Below are 14,259 nucleotides of genomic sequence, written 5' to 3'. Positions count from 1 at the left end.
GCAGGCATCAAGGGGTGCGTGTGGAAATGGGTCTCCTCCTTTTTGAGGGATAGAACCTTTTTTTCCAACAGCCTTCCTCTCAGCTGTGGCCTGCCCCAGGGCTCCTCTCTCAGCCCTATGTTGTTTAATATCTATATGTCCCCTCTGGCTGAGATTGTGGAACCTTACGGCTTGTCACTGGTTTCCTATGCTGACGATACAAAGCCATTCTCAGCCATCTCTAAGACAGGTCAGCCCAAGCTGACACCCTGTCTTCAAGCAGCACCTAGATGGATGGCAAGCTGTAAACTTAAGCTGAACGAAGAAAAAATGGAAGTCCTGCTGGTAGGTAATTATGGCCCACTCAGATCCCCTTCTCTGCTCCCTGATGAGTTGGAAGGCCTGCCTCAACTAAGAGACACCATATAGTCCTTGGGTTTTTGGCTGGACTCCCACCTGACTATGGACTATCAATCTAAAAAGCTGGCAGCCACCTGTTTCAGTCTATTAAGACTTCGTAGAAAAGTCTTTAAGATACTTCCTTTTCAAGCCAAAAGACTAATCGCTCTGATTCCCATAATTCATGCCTGGACTATGGAAATATCCTCTATCTGAGTTCAACTCGATATGTACTAAAAAGACTTTAGGTGGTGCAGAACGCCACTGCATGCCTACTTATGAAGATTCTCAAACACCTGTCCGCAAAAAGCTGCTTCATTTTCCCTTCACTGGCGCCCTGTGGAACAACGGATCAACTTCAAGGCCCTCTTCACTTTGCACTGAGCTCTGCATAATAAGGGTCCGGCCTTCCTGAAACAGATTGCAATGCCCTACATCCCGCAAAGGGCTCCTAGATCCTCGACGGCCTCCCTAATTAACATTCCATGGATTAAGAAAGCAAGATGGGGAGGTCGCTCTTTCGAATTTAGAGCCTCAAATCTCTGGAATTCCCTTCCCTTGGAGCTCCACCAGGGTAGTCAAGAAATGTCCTTTCGTAAGAATTTGAAGACCCTTCTGTTCACAGCATAACTTGCCTCCATGTCGTTCTGCTTCTGCTCTAGCGTTGGGAGGCCTTCGGGTAGCCATGCGCTTTACAAACTCCTAAACTAAACTGAACTAAACGTGTTATTCAGTGTAATGGGTGTATTGGATGGACATTGTTGGTGTATCAGTGTTAGACAACCCACATGGGTAACCTTAATGACCAATGTAAACATGTGGATGTCAACAAGGGGCTGTATAAAGGGCTCACATATCCATACAATCTTCTGTCATTTTGCATCACAGTTCATTGAACAAGTTCATGCACATGTACCATCCATGGCCCAGTCCAACATTGCCAACATGAGCTACATAATGCAGGACATCTTGAATCACGTGGCCCAAGGTCACATCAGTTGATACATTCTTGTCTATGTTCTACTGGGGATGTCTGACAAGTTTGGGAGTGCGCCTGGTCCACATGAGTCCCATTACCTGTCACAATGTTAAAATATATGAGTATTGTATGTGTACACACATTTCTATGCACAAGCAATACCACCCTGATGCAGAATGTAGTAACATTTTGATGTATGCTGCCTTGCTGTTCTAAGTATGTTAGAGGTCATGCAATGGCATGCATGGTGTGGGAAAATTGCACCCTCAGCATGAGTGAAAATCATGTGCACCAAAAATCATTGAAATGGACTAGTCAAGGCACCTTCCTGTGCTACCCCATGCGGAAATGACACCTTAAGTGCAACAGTGTCCTCACCAAGTTCTGTGTGGTATAAGTAGTACTGATGCACAATGGCCCTTTGCACACACTTTGTGGTCCCTGCAAATGCCTGAAGGTACTGCACATGTATGTGCTGACATTCATAACAAAGCTGTAGTATGTGGATATTTATACTGGCTTTGGCAGCAACAGAAGGTGCACCCTCGTATGCAGGGGTGCATGGGCCCATGCTAATATGAGAATCACTCTGATTTGGACTGTATGCTGTATGTAAGATGTGGTGCCAGTGGCAAAGTCAATCCCCAGAGGTGAATTGGCAGCGGGTCCCCTGATGGGAGGCCCCTGGAGGGGGCAAATGGTCGAATTGTACCATTCATACATCTCTTCACATGTGTGTCCAGGCTATCCCAACACTTGCCTGCACGGGAGACTGTAACCCCACATGTTGCCTGACAGCCTGCTCCCAGCACCTTGAGACCATATTTGCAGATGTCTGCAATGTCTCAGATGTGGGTTTGCAGTTCAGGGCAAGTCTACGGCATCCCTGGGGGTACTCTAAGCAATAGATTCAGATGTCTGCACATGGGGCAGCCATTCTATGGTGTTCTGTTACCAAAACATTAGAATTGTATTCTATGCATATTCTAATCCTAGTAATGCATGTACTTTCACCTATGTACACTCCTAAAACACACATTGGACACATAGAAAGTGAGGAAGGTGGTAAACCCAACTATTCACAGACTACACAGCAATCCCAATGACTTTCTAACATGCATTCCACATCAAACTATAAACCCACATAATTCAGTCATTGCATCAAAATAATAGACGCATTGTCCGAATGCGTGAATTTTCAGCCATGGCGTCAGACAAAATGAGGCTTCGTATACAACACGCCAGAATTTCCTCATAGTGCTCTGGCTTTTCTCCTCTGAAATCATCGCCTTGGCCTGAAGTATTAAAAAAAAAAAACACATTTGCTGAAAACATGCCACATCTACCCAGTAAGTGATGCAATGGATCGTACATGCTCCAGAACAGGAAATGTGAAGTTACTTTCACTTTCTCTTCAACTCACAGCCTTTGTGTCTGTGCTTAGGAGAGGTGGTGTTGTGCTGTTGGTGGAGAGAGGAGTGTTGCTTTTTTAGTCTGTTGTGCTTTCTACTGTCCCTGTTGTGTCCCTGACATCTGACTTGTCCTTTGTATTTGTATTTTGTGTTGAATTTTCCTGTGTAATGTAGGGTGATTGTGTTTGGGGTAAATTAGTTCTTAGGAGAAGTTGGGGGTAGTTTGGGGTTTTGTTTTAGATTGTTAATTGTGCGTCTCGGGTGGGACATGTCTGGGAAAGAAAGGGTCAAGAATATGAGGGCGTAGGAATTTGGAGGGTTCCTCTGGCTGATGACCCACTACCTGCTGAACATGGTGGCCATGGGAGGACATGTAATCCAGGGCTACGAGACAGATGCACACAAGCTGCGGTGGGAGAAGGTCTGCTTCCACATGCAGTGGATATTCGAGGTGGAGCGGACAACCCACCAGCTCAAACATTGCTGGACAGATGTCATGAGCAGGAAAGGTGACCTCCTAGAAAACCTTGGGATAGAAGTCAGTGGAACTGTTAGTAAGTACACTTTCTTTGTGAATGAATCTTTGGCTTGCACTGGCATTTAGTTGTATGGTGGCCATTGGCCTCCTTTACCAAGTTTGGACTCGGGGCAGGGTCACAAGTTATGTTGCTGCGCTGACCTGAATAAATAAAAAGTGCAGCAATGCGCCATAACAATGACATATGGTGCATTCCTGTCATTGTCATATGTGCTTCACATATGTCAGGGCACAAAGACCATCATACCCCAATACAGGTTTTTTCAGAGACAGAAGATTCCGAATACTGGGCTGTCATGCTCCCATAGGGAGCAGTGTCCCTAGCATACCTTTTGGCCACTTTCACTGTTAGCACCACATTGCCCATGCCAACTGATGAGACAGTGTGCACATTCAAAATATATGGCCTGCTGCAAGGACATTTGGTAACTTGTGCTGCCCTGGGAAGTGTGCTTTAGTATGAGCTATCCTATTTTGAGACACTTCAGTTGCTCGTGTCTCATTTACATGAGGCATGATGTATATGACTATGTACATAGTTCTGACATGCGGACTGTCATACATCTGTACAGGTCACACACGTGTGTATCTGATTTAAAAATATTCAGGATTGGGACAAGACATGTATGTTTGGTGTCTATGACTATGCAGCATTGATATATGCAGATGTCTGTAAAATGTGGGTACAAGGATGTCTAACTAGTATTGTATGTAGCATAGTCATGTAAATGTGATGAAAACAGTAAGGCAGGGGTATTACTAGTCCTGGCTGAGTGCTTTCTGTGAGTCATTTAGGTGCAGAGTGCCATTAGGCTCAGTTATCCTTGTACAATCTCGGGGTAGTGAGTCATTTGAAAGCCCTAAACAATGTGCTCAAGCGTGTAAGTATGTATAGTGTCATCATATGTTATGTTATGTGAAATAGGTTTATAAAGCGCACAGCTACCCATGAGGGCTTCCCGGTGCTAACAGAACCCAAGGAGAATTACACTGGGCAAAGCACACTACTTATGTGAGGGGAAAAGTCTTTAGTTGCTTTCTAAAGCTAAGCAAGTTAGTGATAGGTCTCAATTGCAGGGAAATGGAAGTCCACATCTTACCTGCCAGAAAAGCAAAGGATCTACCCCCACTTCTAGATCTGTAGATCCTCGTGACAGCCAGGAGACAGTGATCATTGGATCTTAGGATACGGGTGGCACAGTAGGGGATAAAGAGATGTCTAAGAACATGCAGTCTTTGAGCATGTTTGACTTTATGCACTATACAAACATTTTTAAATAAATCTTTTTTTTCACTGGTGACCAAAGTAGTTGAGTCAGTGTTGACTAGACTGAATGAGATCTAGGGATGTGAAACAGCACTCTAGCTGCTGCATTTTGAATTATCTGAAGCTTTTAAATGACATACTCTGGGTTGCCTAAAAATAATGAATTTCCATAATCTAAAAGGGACAAGATAAGGCTTTGAATTACTGTTCTCTGAGTCTCCATAGGGAGCCATTTAACCTTCTTCCTACGGGATTTTAATAGGGAAAAACATGACCCTGCTTCCTTTCATAGCAAGATCTTTGTCTAGGAGGTCTGCCAAGCTCCTGACTTCCTTTCTCGGAGGGGGTCTCTCTCCCAGACACTTAGGCCAGCTGATTTGATCCCATTAGTAGGGATTGTCTCAAATCACCATAACCTCGGTCTATTCACCCTTCAATTTAAGGCAGCTCTCAGTCATCCAGCTATGTATTTGAACCAAGAAAGTTGATAGTTGCAACGAGGTGGCCCTGGAGTTGGGAGACAAAGAGATGACAATTTGGGTGTCATCTGCATAGAACACCATTGAGAAGCTGGCGGAACAAATAATGTCTGCCAGAGAACGAACGTAGACATTAAAGAGAGTAGGACTCAATGATGAGCCCTGTCGGAGACCACATTTAAGAACAACAGGTGCCCTCTCTTATCTGAAAACTTCGAATATCCAAAAAAGATGCAGCCATAAACATTGTGCCCCTAATTCCAAGCGCTTCCAACCTACTCCTAAGGACGGAATGGGAGACTGTGTCAAAAGCTGCACTCAAATCTAAAATAATGAGCACAACCCAGCCTCCATGATTTAAAGATTTCCTGCTCTCCTCAGGGCTGAACAGAAGGGCTGTCTCTGTACTATATCCCTGCCGAAAACCTGTTTGTGCCTGATGCAGCAGATTATGGGTTTCTAAGAAGTTAGTGAGATACTTATTCACCAGTCTCTCAATAATCTTGCTAGCACCGGGTAGCAGAGAGATAGGCCTGTAATTCTCCTCTTTGTCTGGATCTAGGGAGGCTTTTTTCAAGAAAGTCTTACTACTGCATGCTTCCAAAGATCTGGCACCTGTCCCTCTTCCAGAGAGAGGCTCTCTTTGAACCAATAAGGCTGCTGGATTTGGGTGGCAGCATCACCTGAATTGTGGGGAACTGAGTCCAATCCCACACCATGTGACAACTGTGGGCCTAATCCGTTTCCAGCCAACTAGCAGTGCCTCATCTTCACCCAAGAGCACGGGTAATTTGTGGCAACCGGGCGCATGACATAATGACTTCTCAGAGAAATCGTGGTGGATTAGGCCGTATCCATTTTTCTCATTTATATTAGTCTCACACATGCAAAGGCAAACATAGGTAGGAAATTGTTCAATAAGATTTATTGAATCTGCTCGTCTTAGATAAAATGGCATGAAATGCAATATTTAGAATGATTAAACATACTAGAAGCAAAATGGTGACAAGAAAAGTGAAACACCGCAAAAGTCCCCCCATATTGTCACTTATGCACAATAAATGCAATTCCTACCTAGGCTATATTAGAACACCAGGATAACCCCTAATCCGCCCTTTAGGATTCCCCCTGGGAAGACATAATCCCCCATACCTTAATGTGACAGTGGTGAAGAGGACTGTTATCTATAGAGACGCATCCCTATGTGGGCCAGGGAACCAGTGGTCTCAGCTGTAACAAAGTCAGACAGCATGCGGTCGTGGTCATCTGGCTGGAACCTCCCTCTAATGTGCATGGGACAGGAAAGTGTTTTTATGATAAAACAGCTGATTTCTGAGAAAATGTCCCCACGTAAAAATCTGTGTGTTTCTGTGAATGTTAGAGAGGCAGTGCACCACTTTGCCGACAATCCTATCTCGCTATAGCCTTGAGGAAAGCACAGAGTGAAAAGAATGTCCTGCTAAGAAATGTAATGCTTTCCTAGGCAAAAGGACAACTAGAAAAAGAAGATAAAACCCCACCACCAAAGTGGCAGTTTCTAAGCTAATAAAATGAAACAGAATAATTTGTCACTAGTCTAAAGGGCACAAGCAGCAGGCCTAGGTGCTAAAATAACGTACCCAGAGACATCACTTAAATGGCTATACAACAATAGGTAGGTCAGCGCAGCTAAAATTATGTCTCCTCCTTTTAGAAGTATATTAACAGGGGCTTGGTCGGCCGGTGAGTCAGATTTAATAGTGCTGGCTGTTTCTCTAGCATCTTTACAGATCACCGGGGGGAAGACAGAAAAGATGTGAGACAGATGATTTCCTACCATATCGCCCTCAAAGCCCTTAGAAAGACTCAGGCCCTCATTATGAGTTTGGCCGTCATGAGACCTCCAAACTTGCAGCTGCGGTCTAACTGCTGCGGGCCCAGGGGTAAAGACCGCCGCATTATGAGCTGTATGGTTTGACCAAAGCCAAACCGCCACAACGCCACCTGTCCTGCCAGTCCAGTCGGACCGACACAGCAGGCGGTGAGCTCCTCTGGGCTGGCGGCAGGCCTCAAACCGCCAGCCGTATTAGGAGGCAGCCTACCGTCAGGGTTTTGGTGGAGGCCGCCCCGAAAAGCCTGGCGGTAACACACCCTGTGATAGGAATCCCCATTCCTGTCGATGGCACCCCCACACATCCACACCCCTATATGCACCCTTCACACATCCACACACATCCATGCACCCCCACTCATACACACACCTTTATGCACGCACCCCCACTCATCCGCACGCATGCACACATCCCCCCACTCACCCACACACATGCACACACACACACCCCACTCCTCCACATGCATGCAGACACACACACACCTCACTCATCCTCACGCATGCAGATGCACATTTTCCACGCACACATCCATGTACTCACTCACACCCATTCCGCTAAACATACATGCACACACCACACACATTCACCCAACACTCCCCTCCTTTCAGGGGGTCCACTTACCTGTTTCGGTAAGAAGTTGTCCGGGAAGGGATGGATCCTGGTGTCTGCCAGCACCACAATGCCATACAGGACAATACCGCACTGTATTACACATCGTAATGTGGCAGGTGGAGTCCTGTTGGTGTGGAGGTGCTGGCGGTGGAACCGCCCCTCTTCCTCCTTCGGCCAGGCTGACTGGGTCGGATTTCCACCTGTAAACATGCACAAATCCTAAGCAACTCCAAATATGGTGCTCTTCGGACTGCTGATACTGGAGGTCTGTTGGCTACAGCGTCTTCGGCTGTCTTGCAAAAAGACCGCTGAAGTCGTAATGAGGGCCTCAGATTGGTTTCCAATGAGTCATAAATTAAGTCAACCTTGTTAATAAAAACGTTGGCAAATTCCTCACAGCGCTCCTCCAATGGGGAGGGGCCTAACCTGGTCACATTAGGGTTGAAGAAGGCATTTACAATTGTGAAAATGTCTTTGTTGGCATTGGAAGACTGAGTGATTCTCATAGCAAACTCTATCGTCCTGGCTTCCCTGATTGCACGTTATGTTTTCTGGACTTTTTTATAAATGGTCTTTTTCTCTTCATCACAATTCACTCTCCATCTCTTTTTGTCCCTCTTACATTGTTTAAGTTCCTTTAATTTGGGGATTAAACCACGAACCAGGCATTTTAGTACTAGAAGGTTTCTGTACCTTCCTAGGAACCAACTTATCTAGGGATTTCTCAATCCAGTCCTCAAAAACCATATAATACAATTGATATCACCCAATTGGCATGTGTGTATATGTCTGCCTGGCCTACCAATGTATGCCATTGATACGTCAAATCAGCTATTTCATTTGTTTCAACCAGAAGCATTCTATGGCCATTTGCAAGTCATGTGTAATGGGCAATATTTGACCACAGTGTTAATTTTTCAACAATCACAGTGTCATGTCTCATGTTATGTCTTGCAGGTGGACCAGAGCCTTATACCACTAGAGAGGTTGAGAGCTTCAGCGACCATGATGCTACCAGTGAGTGTCATCCTATATGTCTAATGGGTAGTGCAACAATTGTGTGTGATGTTGTATGCTGTGTGCATTGCCACGTTCAAAGTGCATGTTTCCAAATTCAAACTCCATATGTTATGCATGATATGGATAGTAAAGTAGAGGTTGTGTCCAGGATGTGCATTTGCGTCTGACTAATGTCCAGGAGGATTTGATTGCTATCACTAAGGGCTCACATGATTGCGGGTATGAACAAAAAGCAATGACCACAGTGCCAGGATTTGTGACCATATGTAGTGGTTGGTTCATAGACAAACATGGCAGGGGATGATATACCTAGCAAATGCCTTACCGATGCACAGATAGGCTGTTGTTACTCACAGTGCAATCTATGTCCAATGTGAATAGGTAACCCACATGGGGGGGTGAGTCACAACACAGTGTTGACAGTAAGGACATGTGCCAGATTTATAGGGTCCTGCAAATCTATGCAGAGTGGCATCATGCAGCTCACAGAATATGTTCCTGCTATGTGTGCCACAGGAACATCACAGAAAATCATGTTCTTCCAGGACTGAAGGAATTGTGAATAAGACACTAAGGCCCTCATTACAACCCTGGCAGTCGGTGGTAAAGCAGCGGTAATACTGCCAACAGGCCGGCGGCAAAAAAAAATGGAATTATGACCACGACAGAAACCACCAACACAGACAGCCACTTTAACACACTGACCGCCACGGCGGTAGCAACAAGCACCTCGGCGGTAACCGCCAACAGCCAGGCACTATTACACAAGCCAATCCACCATCTTTTCCGGGGCGGTACCAACGCCATCAAAAGCACAGCGGAAACAGAACACAAAAGGGAAATGACTCACCTCTGGACACTCAAGTAAGAACCACTATGCCATGGAGCCCGAACTGCAGGTGTTTCCCATGCTGGTATACCTCCTTCTACACCAGGAACACGAACGGCGGAAAAAACGCAACACGCAACACCCCCACCCCCAACAACATACACATAGATGAAACAATTACATATCCACCCCGTACCCCTCAGGAATAATGCAAGGACAAAAGGAAGTGAGTAAAGCTAGTGTAATAATATAAAGATCAAGAAATACGTCCTCAAAGCACAAAATAGTATCTACAATATATACAAATGGGGGTAAAATGCCCCATCCAAAATGGCCATGGCCCACAGGGCCATATCACAGAGGCAAAGGCTACCCTTGACTCCTGTCTCAATACGGAGAGAACACTGCTGTGGCATCAGGTCGAAAATACACAGGCACCTCAGGGGGAAGGGGAAGGGGTGGCACCTCAGCCGGAAGATGGAACGCCACTGCTCCTGGAGGGCGTTACATGCCCTCTGTGATGTCCTGGGGAGTGCTAGGCCACAGTCTCTCTAGTGGGGGATTTGCCCACTGCTTGGTCCTGGGGAGTGCAAAGACACAGTCTCTCAAGTGGATGGCTTCTCCACTGCTTCTGGGGGGGCCTTGTGCCCAGTGTGCTTCATCCTGCCAAGGAGGGGGTGAGTGGATGTCTTCTTCCACTGGTTCTGGAGGGGGCCTTGTGCCCAGTGTACTTCATCCTGCCAAGGAGGGGTGAGTGGATGCCTTCTTCCACTGGTTGTGGAGGGGGCCTTGTGCCCAGTGATGCAGATCTTGGAGGGTACAAGGTCACAGTCTCTCACCTGGGTGTCACACCTACAGTTGTTGCAGGGGCCAGGACACACTACAGCCCATGGAGGCACGACTACACACTACCCGCCAGCGATGACAGCTGCTCAGTGGTGGCAGTGGTGGGGCTGGTGGCGGTGCTACCAGTGGTGGGTGGAGGCTCCAGCACTTCCCCAGCAGCCTCGGTTAGCTGCCCACTGGGGCTGCTGCTGCTGGCAGTGGTGCTGGTTGCTGTGCAGGTGGCGGTGCTGGCGGCAGTGCTGGTGGCTGTGCTGGCGGCGGTGCTGGCGGCGGTGCTGCCAGTGGTAGGTAAAGGCTCCAGCCCTTCCTCCACAGTCTTGGACGGGTGAAGTGTCATGCCTGGTGTTGTTTGCCCAGATGCTGCTCCAGCACCAGGCACCAGATCCATCCTGCCTGCGGTGTCTGTGTCTTTTTCATTGCCCTTGGCAGCTGGTGTTCCCTTCCTGCCCTTGGCAGCTGGTGGTGCCTCCTTGCTTCTGCCAGCTGGTAGTGCCTCCTTGCTTCTGCCAGCTGGTGGTGCCTCCTTGCGTTTTCTAGCTGGTGGGGCCTCCTTGCGTTTTCCAGCTGGTGCTCCCTTTTTGCCCTTGGCAGCTGGAGCAGGCACACTGGCTGTGTGGACGGGTCTCTTCAAAGTGCCTCTCACAACTGCAGTGGCTGCAGAAACGACAGTGGCCGGGGACTGGGTAGCTGAGTTGCTAGCCTGGGTCCTGACCACCATGGCCCGAAGTAAAGGACGGGGGGAAGGGCAGGGATTAGGTCAAGGGTGGAGAGGAAAAGCTTTGTAGGGACACTGGGGCTGGAAGAGGGTGAAGGTTTGGGAGTGGAGGAAGAGGGAGTAGTGGTAGGAGGTGTCTGCCTGCTCTGTTTGGGTACAGGTGCATGGGCTGGATGCTGTTGTGAGGTGGATGGCTTTTGGGTGTCTTAGTGCTTGCGTTTGTGTACTTTGGGAGGAGGGGGCACAGACACAGTGGGAGAGGACACAGGGGACTTGTGCATGGATGTGTAGGTGGTGACTGCCAGTGAGGGGCATGTAGTGATGGGCGTGATGGTGATGGAGGTAGTGGATGAGGATATAGTGCATGCAGGTGTGAGTGGAGATGCTACTGGGAGGGAGGTGGACGAGGAGGAGGGGGACACAGTGGAGGCAGTGGATGTTGGTGTGTCTGCATCTGAATGGTGCTTGTGTGAGTGCCTGTGGGATGAAGTGTGGTGCTTGTGTTTGCCTGAGCCACTTCTGTGTGTTGATTTGGGTTCATGATGGTCTGAAGGTGTGCTTGGGATAGGCTGGTGTTGAGGGGAATGGGACTGGGTAGAGGAAGTTGGAGGGGGGAGGCTAGAGACAGGGACAATGGCTGTCATCAGGGAGTTGGCCAGAGCCTGGAACGATCTCTGTTGGGCCGTCACGCCAGAGTGAATGCCCTCCAGGAATACATTTGTTTGTTGCAAATGCCCGGCTAGACCCTGGATGGCATTCATAATGGTTGAATGACCAACAGAGATGGATCGCAGGAGGTCGATTGACTCCTCACTGAGGGCAGCAGGGCTGACTGGGGCAGGGCCTGAGGTGCCTGGAACGAAGGAGATGCCCACCCTCCTGGGTGAGCGGGCACGGGAAACATGCTGAGGGACTGCTGGAGGACGGTGCTGGAATGGGGGGTGGCGGCTGTGCCTGTAGTTGGGATGGCCACAGATGTGTCCGCCACCACCAGGGAGCTTCCATCGGAGGAGGTGTCACTGTCCGAACTGTCCCCTCCAGTCTCTGCCATGGTGCTCCCCTCGCCCTCCATCGCCGGTGCCTCTGTTCCTCCACCAGATGATGCTAATGCACACAAGGACAGGGTGACAACACAAAAAGGGGGGGAAGAGACAGAGGATAGACTTGGTCAATGCCAGCAACAACGCTACCGTTGGCGTACACAACACACAGGGAACAGCCCTATGCACTAGGCCATGCACTACCAGTTACAATGCTAGTCACCAGTCCATGGGGTACAATGCCTAACTCCGATAGCAGCACACCTGAAACCCACAGGACCCTGCCCAGTAGTAGATGCCCACTAGCATATTTGGGTTTGGAGTGCATCTGAGCCTGGCCATCATGGAACCTACCCTGCCATGTTCGTCCTCGCCTAGGGGCACCCACAGACCCACATCCCCCACCCAGATAACACCTCAACAGGCGCACTATTCTGATTCTGAAACTATACTCACCCCCTTGTGGCTGCTGTGATGCCTTCAAGCGCCCATTCAACTCCGGATAGGCCACCGACAGGATGCGGAACATCAGGAGGGTCAGGGTACGACGGGCACCCCTTCCTCGTTGGGAGGCCCTCCCCAGCTGGGCCTCCGACGTATTCCTTGCCCAGTGGCGCAGGTCCTCCCACTGTTTGCGACAGTGGGTGCTCGCCTGTCAAAGACCCCCAGGTTCCGCACGTCCTTGGCGATGGCACGCTAAATACCCTTTTTCTGATGGGCGCTGACCTGCAAAAAAGATACATGGAAAAAGGTATTAGTCATACCATCCGGCCTGTTACACTCATGGCACACCATATCCCTCCCATCCCCTTACACACAGACATTGCCCACCATACATGCAGCACTCTGCCCAGGACCCCTCAGCCGCCACCCTTACACGAGGCTTACACTCACAGCACTCCATGCATTCATGCCCAATGCATCTTGCTCACAGCGTACTCACCTGTTGGTCTGGAGGACCATAAAGTAAACGGTACGGGGGTAGGACCCCATCCACTAGTCTCTCCAACTCATCCGAAGTGAAGGCAGGGGCCCTTTCCCCATACACTCGAGCCATGGTCACTTCCAGAGACAGGTCACAGCAGCACTTGCAGTGTAGGTCCTCTCCTGTTGAAGATCAGGTAGCAAGTGAGTGAACAGATAGAAAATGGCGGTCACGTCCACGACGGTGAGTACCATCAACACCGGCGTACATCACCATTGGCTAATGGAACCCATAGGCCCCAATGATAACCAATGAGGTGTTGCACAGTGGTCGTCGACCGCCTGCCACAACGGCGCACAACGTCAGCGGAATTACCTCATTTCTACTTGTCCCTCCTCACAGGTCAGTCGGCCGCCATTTCAGGGGGGAGCAGGCCATGGCACCTAACTGCGTCACAGCAGACATAGGCACATTAACGGACCTACACGTTCACATACAGTTTCTGTCACAAAATGTAAGGCATTTTACTCAGAGGATATCTCTGAATATGGCCGTCTGCTCACCGGTTTTCACCCTAGAGTTCAACAGCTGAGGATGAATAGGTGATGGAGACATACCCCCGTTTACAGACCCCTGGTGGACCTAGCAACAATGGAGAACAGGCACATTATCCTAACCTACAGACTTGATAGGGCCACAATCCAAGAGCTATGTGCCCACTTGGAGCCAGACCTGATCTCAGCTATCCGTCGCCCCACTGGGATCCCCCCTCTTGTGCAAGTCCTATCAGTGCTCCATTTCTTGACAAGTGGCTCCTTTCAAGCGACAGTGGCCATGGCAGCAGGGATGTCACAGCCTATGTTCTCAAACGTGCTGACCAGAGTGTTGTCTCCCCTGATGGAACACATGCGCAGCTACATCGTATTTCCCCAGGTGGAGGATTTGGCCACAGTGAAGGCTGACTTCTATGCAATGGGACATATCCCCAACATCATTGGTGCTATTGATGGTACACATATTGCCTTTGTCCCCCCCCCCCGGAGAAATGAATGAGTGTTCAGAAATCGAAAGAGCTTTCACTCTCTGAATGTGCAGATAGTGTGCCTGGTGGACCAGTACATCTCCCATGTGAATGTAAAGTATCCTGGGTCTGTGCATGATGCCTTTTTCTGAGGAATAGCAGCATTCCATATGTGATGGCTCAACTCCAGAGGCACAGGGTGTGGCTAATAAGTGAGCCCATGGTCCACACCCAGTGGCTGTTGGTATATGGGTGTGGGTTTGGCCCTAAGGGTGAGTGTCTGTCTAACAGGTATCCCTCGATATTTACAGGTGACTCTGGTTACCC

Source organism: Pleurodeles waltl, chromosome 1_2 (assembly GCF_031143425.1).
Source record: "Pleurodeles waltl isolate 20211129_DDA chromosome 1_2, aPleWal1.hap1.20221129, whole genome shotgun sequence".
NCBI lineage: Eukaryota > Metazoa > Chordata > Amphibia > Caudata > Salamandridae > Pleurodeles > Pleurodeles waltl.
This window is presented reverse-complemented; position numbering follows the sequence as displayed.